At 41.0% G+C, this 16,713-nt stretch overlaps 1 long non-coding RNA gene across 2 annotated transcripts in view; it reads left to right on the forward strand.

The window, feature by feature from the left end:
- Positions 1-16,707, forward strand: part of LOC103478267 (uncharacterized) — a 66,645-nt gene extending 49,938 nt beyond the window's left edge. For both annotated transcript variants that reach the window (XR_535767.2, XR_001777392.1), the window contains exon 4: positions 15,061-16,707. This is a non-coding gene — a long non-coding RNA (uncharacterized LOC103478267). The remainder of the gene's footprint in view (positions 1-15,060) is intronic.
- The last annotated feature ends 6 nt before the right edge of the window (positions 16,708-16,713 follow it).

The following is a 16,713-nucleotide window of genomic DNA, read 5'->3' on the forward strand; positions in this document are numbered from 1 at the left end:
AAGTAGTACAGACAAAATTGTAATAAAATATTGCATGCACTGCAAAAATACAAAATCAAATCAAGTATTTTTGTCTCGCTTAAAGTCCAAGTAAAGACAAAACTAACTCACCAGTAACTTCATCAAGTTATAGAATCATGTTTAAAGTCAATAATAATTCCTTAATTTTAATTAAAAATAACTTGTTCCATTGGTAGATTATTTCACTTGTATCAAGACATTTTTCCCCACAAGTGAAACAACCTGCCAATTGAAATAGTCCTTGTCATCACGATTCAGGAACCATAAGCCGTCTTCACATCTATAAAACACACACGGACAAACAAACTCCTGTTACTGATTCATATCATGTTACCTGGCCAAAAAAACATAATTTATCGACAGACGTGACAAATTTGCAGTGTTACACAAAAACATCAAAGCAGAATATGTTTCCTTCACAGCCTTGTTTCGGGGAATATTTACTTCCTGAACTGGTATAGTTCCACTCTGCTTCTCTACTTTATTGACAAGAACACTTTGCAGTACACACGATTTGCTGGTATCGGGTATATCCTGCAAAGTGTCATAGAGTACTGTATTAGCAGAAAGCCACTGTTTCATCTTCTAACATATTATTTTCCTGTGTGCTCCGTAGGGCCTCTGTTTCTTTGAAAAAGAACAGCCTGATTAATGTGTAACTTTACGATATCGAAACACATATCCCTTCGCTCTTTTGTCTTAGAGGAGCCTCGCGTGTCCTTGAAGCTTTGCAAAGTGTGATTTGTAAATGAGATAGGTGAGTATTACGGACCCTTGGTATTTCTCTTGGCTCCCTACGATCAATTAAAGCGCGACAATAATAAATGTATACATTTAGAGGGATTTCGCCGTGGTGACAAATGATTTTACCCTTGAGCTATTGACATTGTCTGGGAATAAGCCGTCTCTACCCCTGTTGTGTATTCTGTTGGAGGGGCCCTTCCTCTGCTTGGGGAGTGTGTTTGGAGGGGGGGGCACAGCAGACACATATTCATCATCAACATCTGCACCACAAGGCGACAACACACACACACACACACACACGCACGCACGCAAACAAACGCATCCACATTAAAATAGATTTTCAAGTGTTTGCCGGCACCACTTGAGTAAGAGTTCATCCTTGTTGCATATTCATTTACAAATCAAAAAAAAAATTGAGATTCTTTGCTAAATATGTTTGTGTTTTTTTTATAGGAAATATTTGTCTGACTGTGTTGCTCACTGATGCCATCTTCAGACTGAGGTAATTGGATCCCCTGTAGTCAAGTGAATGATGATTGTGAGCACTCTTATTAAGTGGGATGAGAAAATTGAAGACTCAATGTCGTTGCATCTTATTTTGTTGTGGGGGTGACATTTTCTTTGCTCATTAACTCCACAACTCTCTTTTCAAATGTTTGCTCCATTCCTCCATCACCATGGCCGACGGATTAACTCTTTGCAGCTAAGAAAGAAAAAAAAATAAAAGGAAACTATATTGTAATCTTCTTTGGTGTGTTACTAAGTTCATATGATTGATTTGGTAGAGGGTACAATGGGATTGTAGTAATAAAAGTCATTAAGTCGAAGGGGCTCTAATATTACTAATCTGCTGTCCCCTGGACGATCTATCAATTGGTGAGATATTCTTCAAAAAGTGGGGGGTGGCTTGTGAGCGGGTGACACATTTAACAATATTTCAATAACGTCATTTTCATGTGAGGCAGGTCAGGCTGTGAGTACAAAGGGCAATAGTGTTGGAGTATGTGAGCGGAATCAGGGCATATGCTAAGCAAATCAATAAAACATTAAAGGTAGCATGCAGAGAGCAGCCCATTTGGTACCTGTCTGCCAAGGGCAATGGTCTAGCCACTCAGAAAAGAGAGAAGGATTGGAGTTGCTGGGCTTGAGGAATGCTCTGGCACTAACATAATTGGAAGGTAGTTGCCTTATGACTGCAAATTGGGTTTTGCGCTTCATCAATAGGCATTTTGACAAGCGGCGTCCATCACGGTGAATCTCACTCTTTGCCGGGCCGAGCAGAGAAAGAAACGTCTCAATAATTACATTAAATCTCTCCGTCTCATCCACCCCCAGCAACCTCTTCCTTATTGTCGAACAAGAAAAGCAATATGGTATAATTAGGTTTGATTGGGATGGTAGCGGCAGTGGCGTTGGTAGCGGGTGGAGTGGGTGGGTGTGTTGGGGGGGGGGTTCAGTGCATTTCCGGTGAGATTTGCGGATGAATAGGGTTGCCATAGCGACGCGCATCTGTGTCCACTGGTGCATTAAGGATAAAGCAAGGCACGTGGGTGCGTTGGACAACACGCAACATCTGTTAAGTGAGAGCATGCCAGGCGTATTGACACTGACCCGCTGTGGCAGATGAGCTAATGGTGCTTAGATGCAGATATGCGCCAGTTATTGATGACCTGCTAGGAGATTCATGCAGAGTGTTCCACCTGAGAGCTGAGTAAAAATGAAGCGGCGCAATGGTCTCGCCTCGGTTCAGATTCGCTGATTTCTCTCTCTCTCTGCATCTTGATTATCACGGTTAGACTGTAGAATCTCTAGGATTTTTTATTTTTTTAATTGTAATGTTAAGATTGGAAATATTTACAATCTTGACAGTTTTAAATGGGATTGAGAGTAAATGCCTGTGCCGAAGTGTCTGCTCGTCATGTGTGACATGAGCAAAATTCAACGTAGCATGTAAGTAGCAGCAAATGATCTTTTTTAATAAGCAGTGGTCTGAAATAAGAAATACAATAAAGTTAAACTGAAACTGTAGTCATTGTTTTTGTTTACATACATGCTAATTTTTAGCAAAGCCAACGAATACCATGAGGCATCTACAATCTATTTTTCTTAATTTGTCTTTGAGCAACAATTTAAGCAGGCAAGAATTGCATTAAGTGTGGGTTCTATGCTGATTTAGCTAAAGATATTGTTTTTTTAAGGCAATTGCAACTGAACGGTTTCTCTCTCAAAGGTCTTGATTTACATGATGGACATATTTTCTGAAGTTGAAGTTGCCTACATCGATGGAAAAATTCTGTTTCCACCTGCTTGCTGTGTTTCCCCAAGACAAGAGTTAGCAGGGTTCAATATGTTTTGCACTGATGTTCTATATTTTTTACAGACTTATCTCCTTTATAGTATATTCAAGATCATGTTGAACAAAAGGAAGGTATTTCCATTTTCAGGCAATTCTGTGTGAAAGCGAACGGCACCAGATGAAAAAAGGAATTTTGGTCCCCAGTCAAACCGAGTGTACTGGTCTATGAGGTGTGAAAACCCCCTCAGTTTATGAAAACAAAGACACGATTTCAAAAATTACTCAATTTTAGGTGATAATTTCAAGTAGTAAGTCTACGCTCTCATCGACTCTAATCATTTCTAGTTTTAAACTCCCAACTTCTCAGACATTTGAACGCACCATCTGTCAGCACGAGGGTTAACGTAAGAGCTACTTTGGGGTTTTTCTTCGGGGTTTGTAGCTTAAAGTTCCTGCTTTCATATCTCAGGCTGAAAATAATAATCATGCAAGATTGTCTCGCCTGACAAATTTAGCTTGTGAGACAAACTGTAGTTCAATCTGAAAACCCCTAACCTTTTTGTCTCACGAGATCTCGACATGAAATCCCATCACAGTGCTTGTAAGTTAGAAACAAGGAACATAATTATTTGTCGCTCATTACTCTCACTCATGAACCTGACAGGTGAGCAATAAATGTCATCAGCATCGAGTCGTGCGATCTTTATAAAAATATAACCATACTCTTCCTCTGTACATAGAAAACTTACCAAGGCTGTTGCAGAATATTTTCAGTGGAAGAAATCGGCTTGCACAACTTTCAGCACCGTCGTGAAGAGGAAACGAAAAATTAGTTTGGCAAGTGGGAATGTTTGGTGGAAGACTGCATGAGGACGGATGAATCTCTGGAAAAAAAAGGAAAAAGAAAAAGATGGATGGATTTGTTCCTTAATGTTACACATGTCTGAAGAGGGAAGCAGAAATGGGAGACATTTAGTAGACCTTTTCACGTAGCGAGTGCTACAAGCCCCCCCCCCTCCGTCTTTGTGTCCACTTCGTATAAACACTGGATTAGGCAAATAAAACAACAGGAAGTATATGACAGAGCAGCTTTGTTTGGTGAGCAGTTTGATGTGTCATCACATTTGGGTTATGGACATTACTCCCCCTGTTTTTGTTTTCAAATTTTGTAAACTTTTTTGCGGGAGATGTACACAGATAAGTGGATGTTTGGATTGCTGCTTGTTTAGTCATCCAAGCGTCTGTTATTGCAGTCATAATGAAAGGCCATAATTACAAATATCATTTCCACGGGGGGAGGAGGAGGGGAAGACACACGCAACATGCAATAAGGATGGTGGAGATGACACACCGACATAACCCACTCAAGACAATTCCTATTCCTCCTGCATTTCAAAACTAAAGCAAGTTTTTTTTCTTCGTTACGCAACCCCCACGGCTCAGGTCTTGTAAAAGTTTGGCCCGGTTGCCATGTTGGATTTTCCTGTACAGGAATCACCTCGAGGGGAGGGAGTGGGGGGAGGAAAAAGTAAAAACAATTATCCTGCTATTTTGGGGGCATATTTCTTCAAAATTGGACAAGTCTGGGGATCTGTAATAAACCTAAGTGCTGGAATGAAGAAAAAGCTCCTTTTAAAGGCGTCCACCTTGGGGAGCATGCCACTGAAAATCCCGCGGCTCTTTTTTTTACATCAAAGCGGCAAATTAATCCTGAATACAGCACATGTACAGGCAGGTAAATGAAGACAAAGCCACGGCGGACCTGGGCTACATGGCGCTTATTACAGGCCCTTGATAAACTCAAACTCAGGCCTGACAAATGGCTTATTGGGAACTGTGGGATAAACGTGTTCTTTATAAGCCTGTCACTTTCTGAGGCAGGGGGAAGCAGGAGAAAAATGGAGCTCAGGCTACAAAGTCTGTTTTTACCGTCTAACTGTACGCCGTTATTTTCCCCTTCGCTGATATAGATGACGATATATTTATTTATTATTGAGTGAACGAGGAAAGTGGAAGAAGAGGGAAAAATTAATTGAAAAGTATAACTATACAAAATGATTATTTTTCTCCTGTTTTTTTCTCTCTCTGTGACTAAGCCTTTATTTGCTGTCGTGACAGAGGGAAAAGGAAACCGTGTTTTGGAAGATTATGGTTGGGGGCAGTGAGTCAGGAACGGCTGATGTGAAACTCCAGGATGTCAGAATTGTCAAATGGGGTCGCTAATTGCTGTAATTATTATGTTTTATCTGTTGCATGATGAGTCAGTGGGCAGGTCGCCGATACGGGATGAACAACCCGCATTTTAGGTTGCAGGGGAAAAAAACAAAAGGAGGACTTTGGATATATGATCTCATTGACAGCTTCGCATTGTTTAACAGACTCAAAAAAAAAAAAAGGACACTAAGCAGCGATAGTAAGAAACGCGGAATATGATGAGCCCGAACAGCTGCAGCTGTTGATTCAGTTTCTTTCTTCTGAGATAAAAGAGAAAACAGCATTAGCCCCCTTTTTTAAACAAAAAACGAGCAACACGACGTTGAATTCGTGAATGCCAGTAAAATATCAAATGGCTGGTATTTTAATGCAAAACGTTTGACCTGTGGAAAATTTTTAATGATTTTACGTCGCTGAGATCGAACTGTTTCCTGTGATCAGTGTGGATGTAATGATACGAATACTCAAAGTTAAAGCTGCCATGTAACTTTTATAAAAATATTTTTTTACATATTCATTAAAACTGTGTCACTATGTCATTATAGTATGGTACGAAACCCGTAATCTGTGAAAAAAAACATGCTCCTCTGCCTTCTCCCAGTGCTAACGAGAAACAACCAATCAGAGCCAGGAGGCAGGTTTCCTCTTGCTCTGTGGTAAGGCACTCTATAGTGAATGCTAAGGCTAGTTAGCATGGCCACCGATAATCGGTTTTCCTGTAGCGGTAAGTTGTTTCTCTACCATTAGCGCATTTAGCAACACGTTCACAAGATTGACTGACAGCGATAAGATCCTCCTCCTGACTCTTGTTGTTTTTGGTCAGGAGCGGTGCATCTTTTTTTGTGTGTGTGATATATAACTAATACAAGTGTTAGAAATGGGTGTACAGCAAAAACAATAGAGAAAAGAAAAAGAGAAATAGGGAAAGAGTCCAGTGTGGTACTTACTGTAGGTATTTGTAGTGTTGTTATGATAAAGGAAAAAGGAAGATAATGTTAAAATTACTGCTCAAATTAAAACAACTTTAGTACTACTAGTCAAAAAAAAACCACAAGAAACAAAAAACCCCCAACTAATAATGAAGTAATAGCAATATTAGTCTTAATAAATAGAAGCTGTCTGCAGACCACCAAAGACCAGAGGGCACATCAGAGTGAACCCAGACCACAACCGAACCAAACGGTTCAGCCCATCTTTTCAAGGATTATCTGTCCCATGTTCTGTATGGCAATAGTTTTAACTAGTATGCAAAAAAACATTATTTGATTTTATAAAAGCAGCTTTAAGAAGTAGCCGTAGAGAAAACTTTAGAACAGAAAGGGTGTTGGTAGGTGATAGCGCTTTTGCTCAGCCACAGTCAGCTGAAGTCGAACAATTACAACTAAACACATTTCATATTTGCCAAAAAAAAAAAAGCCTGAATGTTTTTTTTACTAACTGCAGCTATTGAGTATTATTGGATGAGTCCAAAGAGCCACTTTTGAAAATCAGGTCAGGTTGATTATTACTCAAACCCTAAACGGCGATTAAATTCAGACGTTGGTGCGCCTCGTGAAAGTGGCGCACTATAATGATTTAATATGCGAAGCACATTTTTGAATCAGGTGTTTAATGTCTAGGCTTCTTTAATTTAGTGCCTCTGAGTGCATGAGCAAATATTGATGAAGATGTACCAAAGAGGTGACATATTTATTTCCCAGCAGGGCCGGAGAACAGTGCAACCCCCCAGAGATTGCTTCCTTTTGATAGCGAGCTCTGAAAGCTTCCTGTCACTTAGTGCAGTTTGACAGCATCATTGCTGCGATCATTGATCTGTTTGCTCGAGTTTGCATTATTAAGATGACAACTGGCGCGCACACGAGGGTGCGCGTTGGCCCACGTGCTTGTGTGCGTATCTTAACTGTAATGCATGTCTCTGATCCATTATAACCCGATTAGATTCCCTCCTCCTGGAAGCGCCGCGCTGTGACAGAGAGCATAATCTTTAATGGAGTTTGCGTGAAATTAAATTATACGAGCATCAATAAGCATAACATAATTCAGAAGAGCAAATGGGTTTAATTTATTGGAAGGCCGGGGCGTAATGGCACCGGTGTGTACGGAGTGGAGATGTAAGGAAATAAGCTGAAACCGGCAGGTTCAGAGTGGGTTCAGCTGTGTGAACACGTGACGCTCAGCGACGCTTTCACTGCTCTGGCTATAAAGGGTTTCCAAAGTATTCACATCTCATGAAGTTTTCCACTTTTTGCTTAGTTACAGCCAACCTTGTCGTTTATTGTTGGACTTTTATGAGGCGTATCAACGCGATACAGTCCAAGAATATGCAGTATAGTACATTGAAGCACCCATGCAGTTCAACGTGCTTTTACATCATAAAAAACACAAGAGCAAGGTGTCATAAAAACAACATACAGGCAACAATTGAGAAACCGGTGACAAACATTACATTTTGACGAGTGCCATCGTCAAAGTCATCAGTGCATGTCAAATGTAGCTCAGGAACTTTATTACCAAATGAAACACCTTATGTAGATCATTTATTAAACTTACGTTTCTGTATTGTTATTATCATTACTGATCTGATGTAAAATTCTCATTTTAAATGTCGTGTTTTGATACAAAGATTGATGTTTGAAAGCATTTTTTCTGTTAATTATGTTGATTTTCCACTTGCGGCTGTTAAAAACCCAACATTTCAAATTAGAATATTACATCAGACCAATACTAAAGAAATGAATACAGAAATGTGGGCTCATTAAAAATTATATTCAACACCTGCGTGAATGTTATTTTCAGAAGGTACTTTTAATGTGAAAGTCTGGAAGATTATCTTTGAGCACGTAGAGATATGTGTACATGTGCCGGAATGGTCCAGTTAAATCCTGAAGCGAAATGAGAATCTGTTGCAAAACTTGAAGAGAATGGGTAAATGCTTTAATTTCTTCACAGTCAAATGTATAAATACATTAAAAATTTTTTTTTTAAACTTATATAAAATCCACACTGATCTTTGTGGTCGCGATGTGACCACACGTGAAAAAGTTCAGGGGGGTGCGATTACTTTTGCGAGGCGCTGTACCCCACACGTCTGGGCGCGTGTTCAATATTTCAAGGCAGGAATTTGGAACAGCGGGAAACTGGCAGATTCTTCATCCACATGAGTGGGTAAAGAAAGTTCAACCTTTTATTAGAGAGGACTGTAATTTAATGGGCAGGGTGCGCACATGTACTCAGAGAGGCGCCCGAGAGATGTGAGACAGAGGGGGAGTGAAAAAGAGGAGGAGGAGGGCTGGGTAGGGGGGACGACAAAGACGAAGACAAAGATGGAAGTGAAAGACAGATGAAAAGACAGGAGAAGGTGTATTTAGGGCTGAGCAGACTGGAGAGGAAATACGCTGAGGGACGAGGGCTCTCACTCTGTGTGTGTTTGCTGTGAAAAGCAGGATTTGATGGAGTGGCTCTTCAGCTGTAACAGTCAAGTGCATGATTGCCACATATGATGTTGTCATTTTGCGCCCCGACCTTTTCAGGGAAAGCTTTATTTCCCCCTCCACCCCAATTTATTTTCTTTTTTTTTTTTTTTTCTTTTTTGGTGTTGGTGGTGGTGGAGTGGAGGAGACGGAGGAGGGTGGGAGGTTAATAATCAAAAATGATCTGCTTCAGTAGAGCAGATAAATAGTGTCAAACACAGCTGGGACGGAGAGGCGCTGACTGGCCACCACAGAGCTAAATTGATGGTTGTAGCTGCCGAGGTGACGGGAGGCAAGAAAAAAAAAAAAAAAAAAAGCCCGCCAAACCAAATCCCCTCTCCCCCTTTAGCCCCGCTCTTCGCTCTACTGTATGACACGGATAGACTTCTAGGTGTCGTATTTATTTTTCCGCTCCGTCGTTTTCGTGACGAGCCACAGTCGGGGGGGCGAGGCGGCGTGGACGTAAAGCGCCGCGTGGCCGTAAAGCGCCGCGTCGCCCCGCGGCTCGGGGTGACGGAGAGACTTCGGTTTACAATCTGAGGTGGTGACATTTTTATTCAATGTTTTTTTTTCTTCTTCCAGTCAGGTTGGGGTGTAAGAAATGTCTCACCACATCACTGCCCCTGTGTGTGAGGGATTATGTCATACTCAGAAACACACACTCACAAACACACACACACATATTAAAACAGCAAAAAGCCAACAAGCTGTTGGAAACATATGTTTCTGTCACATTTCTTTTTTTTTCTTTTTTCCTCCTGTGCTCCTCTCATCGCAGGACTAGCTTTCTGAAAGATATACCGTCTACAAAAGCTGCTCCTTCTTTATCCTATAAATCAGTTTGTGTGGCAGATAAGAGGAGGCAAAGAAAAGCGAGTCAGTGTACTTTATCATCTTTCACTCCTCCGCCCTCCTCCTGCTGCCCGCTTTCTGGCACCAGATTTGTGGCCATAATCGAGAATAACTTACAGTATAATCTTGTTTGTTCCTTTCTTAAATGGAGCGATAACATCTCTCAGGATCAGGAGCAGAGAGGGAGGAGGGATGGTGTGTGTGTGTGTTGGGTGGGGGATTAGAATGGGAAAGGATGGAGAGGCTGTTGCACTTCTTTTCTTTATGTGGACGTCTTAAAGCAGTGGCGTTTATGACCAGCTGCCTGGCTGCTTGGACCTAAGAATTTACTAACCATCTTTTGCTTTCTCTCTCTCTCTTTCTCTCTCACACACACACACACACTCGCATGGAAATCAGACAGTGCAGTCACAGAATGATCCAGAGGAAGGGCTGTAATAAATATCAGCAATATAAGAGGTCAGCAGAGGTCGACTGGTGAGGACGATCTCCTGTCATAATTTGTTTAAGGCTCTGCATGAGGTGGGTCGGGGATACACATTCAAACAGGGTCATTATTGAAAAAGCCAAACGGGTTTTTTGTTTTGCTGAACAGTCGCAGCTGCAAACTGGGTTTCTGAATTCTTCCGGAGAGCCGCACGGCCATGATGATTGGTGATGGTTATCTTATTAAATACACCAACAATCAATAGTAAAGGCTAAAGCCTGTTAAATTGGTTTAGTCCAAGTTTTTGACTTGTGTTGGAAAAAGCTCTTTCAGGTTTCAATTTGGGCTGAAAGCATTATTGCTTTTGTCTGAAGCAAGATAAAGATTTCTTTTTATTATTATTTATCTCTCAGATGAGTCAAATAATTTAACTACCAGATGAGTTTAAATCAGAGTAAAACATTACAGTTTTAAAAATATATATTATAAAAAAGCTTAAATGCTTTATGTGAAGGGAATAAATAATAAACTTAATTTTAAATGTGCTATGGTGTTATAATAACTTACACATTAACAAAAGTACAGCAAAATACTGCATACATGATTTATATACACAAAAAAGACATTTTAATGATACCTTGATACCAAAGATAATTTATTCAAATCATATAGGCAAATCATATTCGATAAAATGCTTTTTTTGTGGAGAAAGACCGACATTTTGAAAACGTGTCTCCAAGACGCTTTGTGTCACAAATGAAGTTAAGTGAATGGTGAACATTAACCTTAAACGTAGAATGTAGATTCTTATCTTTACTCTGGATCTCTAAAAAGTGTCCAACATTTGGATATTCAGTGTTTCATGCCTGCCAGAAGTTGAAGACGCAACAAGATAATACAGAGCGTCTTTGCTGTACTCTGTGCAGCCTTTCTGTTTCCTGCTTTAAGACTTGCTCTCTCTCCTGCACCCTTGAATGCTACATGGACTTTATTCACGTAGGAGTGTGTTGTAGAAGCTAGTTTAAAAGAAAAACTGTGCTTTCTCTGACTTCATTTTTTAGGCACCTCATCAGTACTGAAAAACTGTATCACGTATTCAAAAAATCAAACACTGCTTTGCCTGACCAAATGTTTGATGTTGTGTCCGGCAATGTCACCGACTGACAGGAAGCAGCAAATAGACAATGAATTGAATTCTAAAACCTTCTCAGTATCAAATAAGAAGTCATTCTTTGAGGTGCCGGCACTGCCAGTCGTGTCACTGCGTCCGGGTGAAATGCATCACGTGCTATGGTGCATTTACTGATCAGGAAAACAGTTGGATTTTTTAATTTTGAATTTGTAGCACAGCTTGCAACCCCAGAGCTGAAAACTGGTCAGTTCTGCTCACCCACTGATTTAGTTATGTTAATTTAGCTACTTGCATACATGTTTAATGCGCCTGCTAATAGTTTCATTTTAAGACTCTTATTGCAAAAGAAGAATAGCAAAAAATTGGGATACTGAGAACTCCCATTATTCAAGGGCATTAGGGACTAGCTGAAATTAACAAATACTTCAGGCACCCTCTGAAACGCCTTTAACTACTTGTTTTAATATTTATTGTTTTAATAGTTAAAACAATAAATGCAATTTAATATGCAGAGTGGAAAACGTGTTAGCTCCACTGCTGAAGCTACAGTCTTTCTTATTTTTGCATTTGGGGTTATAGGTAATCAGGACCATGGAATAGAAATGCCGCTCCAGGATAGCATGTCAAGTAGCTTTGCATATTGGTATTTAAGCTTTCCGCAATGCATTTTCTTTTGAATATTTTAAGTATGCTTTATCGAAAAATCCATGAACGGGCAAAGTTCCCGTGAATAGTTTGGAGATACATTCCATAAATCCACGAATAGGCGAATCAGCAAATAATGGACCACAAATAGCTACTAGTAGCTACATTTCTGATATTCAGTTCTGTAAACCCACGTTCCAAACTGTGTTTGTTTCTCATTAAAACCTGCTGTTTCAGGCTCCTGCTTGGTAGAGAAAAGGGCACTTCTGCGCACGAATCCCTCATCAGAGAAGCTATAGAAATGTGCTCCCTGTAAATTATTTAAAAGGCTGGGCCATCTCAGAAACTTCCCCCGATAAAGCCGATCGGCGATGAGGCGCTGTTTGCTCACTGTCAAGAGGCAGACACGATGAAGCAGACACCCCGGCCTGCGTACAGCCTATACGGGCGAACCTTTTGCCACGTCCGGGGTGTGGCTGATGGATGGGCCTGCATTTCCCAGGCTTGGAAATCTCCCCCCACCAACCTCCACTCTCCGCACAGCTTGGACAGGTGATACAAGTGTATATTTATTTATTTCCTTTAATACTCTTCTTTATCTCCTTCATTGTTAGTAGGCCTGTGAGATTGATCAATATTTAATTTTCTGGGAGAAGAAGTGGGGAGGAATGGGTGGGAGGCAGAGGGGTGGGGTAGGGGGGGGTTGCTGCAGTGACACTCAGGATATCTTCCACCACATATTGGCTTCTCTCTCTCGTCCTCTTACTTCTTTTCTTTTGCTCATCCTTCCCTCATCACTTGTCTTACTCTATTCTGTCGTCGCCTTCCCACCTTTTCCCTTTCACTCCCTGTAAACCTCGGGTCCTGTGGAGGCGCCTTGCTCTTTCTGACCAACGGGGGTAGTCTTAAATGTAACAAGCGATCATAAAGGGAGTCTCGGCGCTCTTTTAGGAAGCGGGCCTCGGATTGAACACAACCCTTTGACGACCTTTGATCCCATATGGTCACGGCGCAGTGCTCAGATATGCCTTTTAATGACCAAGCAGTCCAATCAATGGGCCATTTTTCACTTGGAGAGTGGGAGGATTAGCTTTATACTATAAACGTGCAAAAAGAAGCATAAGGTGGTGAAAACAAAGGGCAAACCGGTGACTCTGTTTCTGTCACTCCATCCCGGATGATGCGAACACATGCTAGCTCCTGATGTGTACGTTTGGAGGTATGAGATGTGACAGAGCAAAAAAAAAAAACCCCGCGTCAATGGAGGCTTCGAGATGAGAAATCGGAGGCCCCGGTCCTGCCGATAAAGCCTTGGGACAACTGCTTAGTCAGGTTCAACTAATCATGTCTTTGTGTCAATGTATTTGAAAAGAGGGAATTGTTGTCAATGACATAAGCCATTATTGTCTTGACCCCAGAGCCCTCTTTAATTAACCCATACATTAGATTTAACGGCAACAAAACAGAGTCCTCTCCTATTTTTGACCTAAACAAGTCGCACATTGGACAGATTACGAGGCCGTATCTCCCGTTTTATGTTAAATGAGCTTTAAATGGTTTGATACCAATCGGAATCTCCGCATCAAAGGAGGGAACACGTGTTGCAGAAAATAAAAGCAGTTTGTTTTTTTTGTCTTTTTTTTTTTTTTACTTTAAACTTTCAGATGCCAATTTATGAAGGAATGTTAAACGGCCCTCTGCGGTTAAAGCACACTCTCGCAGTTGCCTCAATGAAAGATGAACCATCCCGGTTTCGCCTCCTGCATTATCAGCCCTTCTTTACAGTAGATGATCATGAAAGGGTGCTGATAGTTCTGTTCTGCAGGCCATTGAGGCTCACTTTCTCACTCTCCAGATCGAGGGCAGTGCCACTACGACGCTCATTACGCCCCCACCAAGCCCCTCACCCCTTACACACACACACCCCCTCTTCCATCTGCTCTGCTCGGTAATCGGCACCAGATTGAGGCGAGGAATCTCTCCGCACATGCTGGTGGTTTCTGGCTCGTTGCGTCCTCAGCTTCCCTTTGAGCCGAGGAATTTCGATTTTACATACACAAAGAGGAGAAATTACCGTCGCAAAGTTGGTCCTGTCTCAGAACGCCCGTCTCACTTTGAAATATCCTTCAGAGAGTCTTTGAAGTAAGTGATAAAATGTTATCAGGAGGGCAGAACGAAGGTGGTGGTGGTGGGGCAGAAACAGCTATCCTTTTATGGGTCTTTTAAAAGTGGCATTTTTTTTTTTTTCCTTTTCTTTCCTCTGTCTTTTCTCCACAGGGCTGGTTAATTGTGTCCAGCAGCATGTGGTCTCTGGGGCTTTGGTCCAGGTGTTGGTGTTAATGTTGGGAGCCCCTCACAACACCTGTTAGGGCCAGCGTTAGCATCCGCACAGACGTTTGCTCTGGGTGCCCTGCTTAACCAACCTGAATTACTCCCACTGCGAAATGTGGTCATTTAGAGGCTTTTTGGATGAGCTGCATTAGCTGATGTCATCGCCGCGGAATCTAGACGAAACGTAGCCAAGCTTTTTAACAGTTGTTCAGTTTTTATTTGCATCCGTGGTGAGGACACGCGAATGCTTGGCATTTAAAAAAAAAAAAAAAAGAAAGAAAAAAATAATTGCTGGATACAGGAAAAGTTCAGAAAATGCCAACGTTGGATTGAGGTTGGGTGAAAAATAGTTAATACATTACTGCATATTATAAGCCCCACTCCCTACTGTTTTATAATTTATGTATGTATCAACTCAAAATGAGAAACACAGCAGCCTGTCATTTACTTAAAGATGTGTGTCGATATGTTTTAGACTATTAAACCCACAAGGTGTAATAATGAAATAGCTACTTGCTTGCCCTTACAGTCAAAGAAATGATGACAATCTTATGAAAAATTGGAACTTTGACTAATCCAAGATGAAGGAGGACCCATGTTTATCATACAGTGAGTAAGATGGTCCAAAGTGGTTAACAGAAGAGAAATATTTCACTGTGAGACGATGAAATTATGCAACAAAAACCATTTGATTTAATATTCTTACCAATTTACTTTTTATTGGAATGATAAATGAACCATTTTACACCTGTTGCTTTTTTAAACTCTTACAACATGTTTTGTGTCTATGCTCCTCAGAATTTGGATGCCTAACTTTTCTGTTTCCTCGTCATCATCAATATTAACAGTAGTGTGTTTCCTCTGTCCTTTAAACAAACGTTGCCTCTTTTCATTGTCTCTTTGTTTTATGTGCTTTTTGTCTCTTCAGTCCACTGACGAGTACTTTCCATGAAGTCTTGGGGACCATCAACATTTTTCTTTTAGGCAAATGTTCACCGTGGCATCCTTCCACGGATGCGATTTTCACCCAGTTTCTTTCATATTCTTGAATTATAAACACTAAGGTGAGTGTTTTATGGACTCTCTGCACTATAATTTTGGAAGGCTGGACGCTGTAACCCTTTCCAGACTGAAAGATGTCAATGAATGTATTTTTTTCCCTTTTTTAGTTAGATTGAACCATGATGTGTTGCTTTTCAAGTTGTTTCACCCTACTTTGTGTTGTGAAACAACTTCAAGTGATTTTGTGATTTCACTCAACAGACGTGGCTGATCAGGCTTCGGTGTCGCTAGTGAAATTGAACAATTAGGTTAATCTCAGTTAGTTCAACAAGGTTAAATAGTCACCGAACGACCAGGCGCAGGATCAAACCGTGAAAGCGTCGCCAGGTTCCTACAGAAATCCGAGGTGCAACGCACCCTGACACAACACACACAAATAAACATTTCAGACGGTTGAATAAATAAAACTAAGAACAACAATAAACTACATGAATCTGTTTTATGCATTTAAATAACTTCTCTTGTTGAGTTTCCATGCCTTTTATATTTTCTGTTCTGTCTTTTTTATAGTAATCTGCTGATTAGACAAAAGTTATTTTATTTAGATCAAATACATGTGATCTAAATTGACCAAACTGTTTAGTCTATAACCTGGAAGTGGCCCACGGACCCCACTTTGGACACCCCTGGTTTAGGTGGAAGACCATTCATTCCTGGGTAGAGTTGCACTTGTGCAATGTTTTTTTTCTGCTTTCTGAAAATAATATACAAAGCTTGAGATATTGTTTGAAAACCTAACCCTGCTTTTACCTTTACAACTTTCTCCCTGATGTTCCTTCATGATGCAGTTTGTTCTCTAGCAAACCTCTGAAGCCTTCACAGACCAGCTGGATTCACACTCAGATTAAATTACACACACTTGAACCTTATTTACAAAGAAGTTTGCTTCAGATTTTCATCTTGTCATCTTTTTTCTTTTTTACTTTGAAAAGCACGTATCGATTGGAAACCTCAATAAACCCCACTGGAGGTTGTGGTTGAAATCCAACCAAATGTGAAAACTTAAAAGAGGGGTGTGAATTTATTTATTTATTTTTTTTTTGCAAGCAGCCCTGTAACACCGAAGTAGAGAGAACACATTACGGAGCTCGATAGAACCTGACCAACCAGAGCGAGGAAGGATTTCCCAGCTGGAACATTTACATCACATCATATTTGGTGTTTTGACATGCTGCCCTTTGTTTCCTCTCTCGGAGACCCTCGGCGACCGCCGCACACAGCTTTAACAAGATGTTGTGACCTGTTAAGCAGTGGCACTTGAAAGTATTCTTCTTCTGTTCAGCGGTCCACAGAGGCCAAGTTCTTGCCAGGGATTATCAAAGTTAACAGGATTTTAATGGGCCCACGGAGACCGGTAAAGACCCTACCAAGGCCAGGTAGTGCCGTTCCCCTGCACACGCGCACACACACACACACATATACACACACACACACCTCTTGCTCCCCTAATGCAGTCAGGCAGCACTTGCAAGGCAGTGGCTAAATAATAAACAGATGGCCACTACCAGATACAGCCAGA

The sequence above is a fragment of the Poecilia reticulata genome, linkage group LG16, assembly GCF_000633615.1.
Source record: "Poecilia reticulata strain Guanapo linkage group LG16, Guppy_female_1.0+MT, whole genome shotgun sequence".
Taxonomy (NCBI): domain Eukaryota; kingdom Metazoa; phylum Chordata; class Actinopteri; order Cyprinodontiformes; family Poeciliidae; genus Poecilia; species Poecilia reticulata.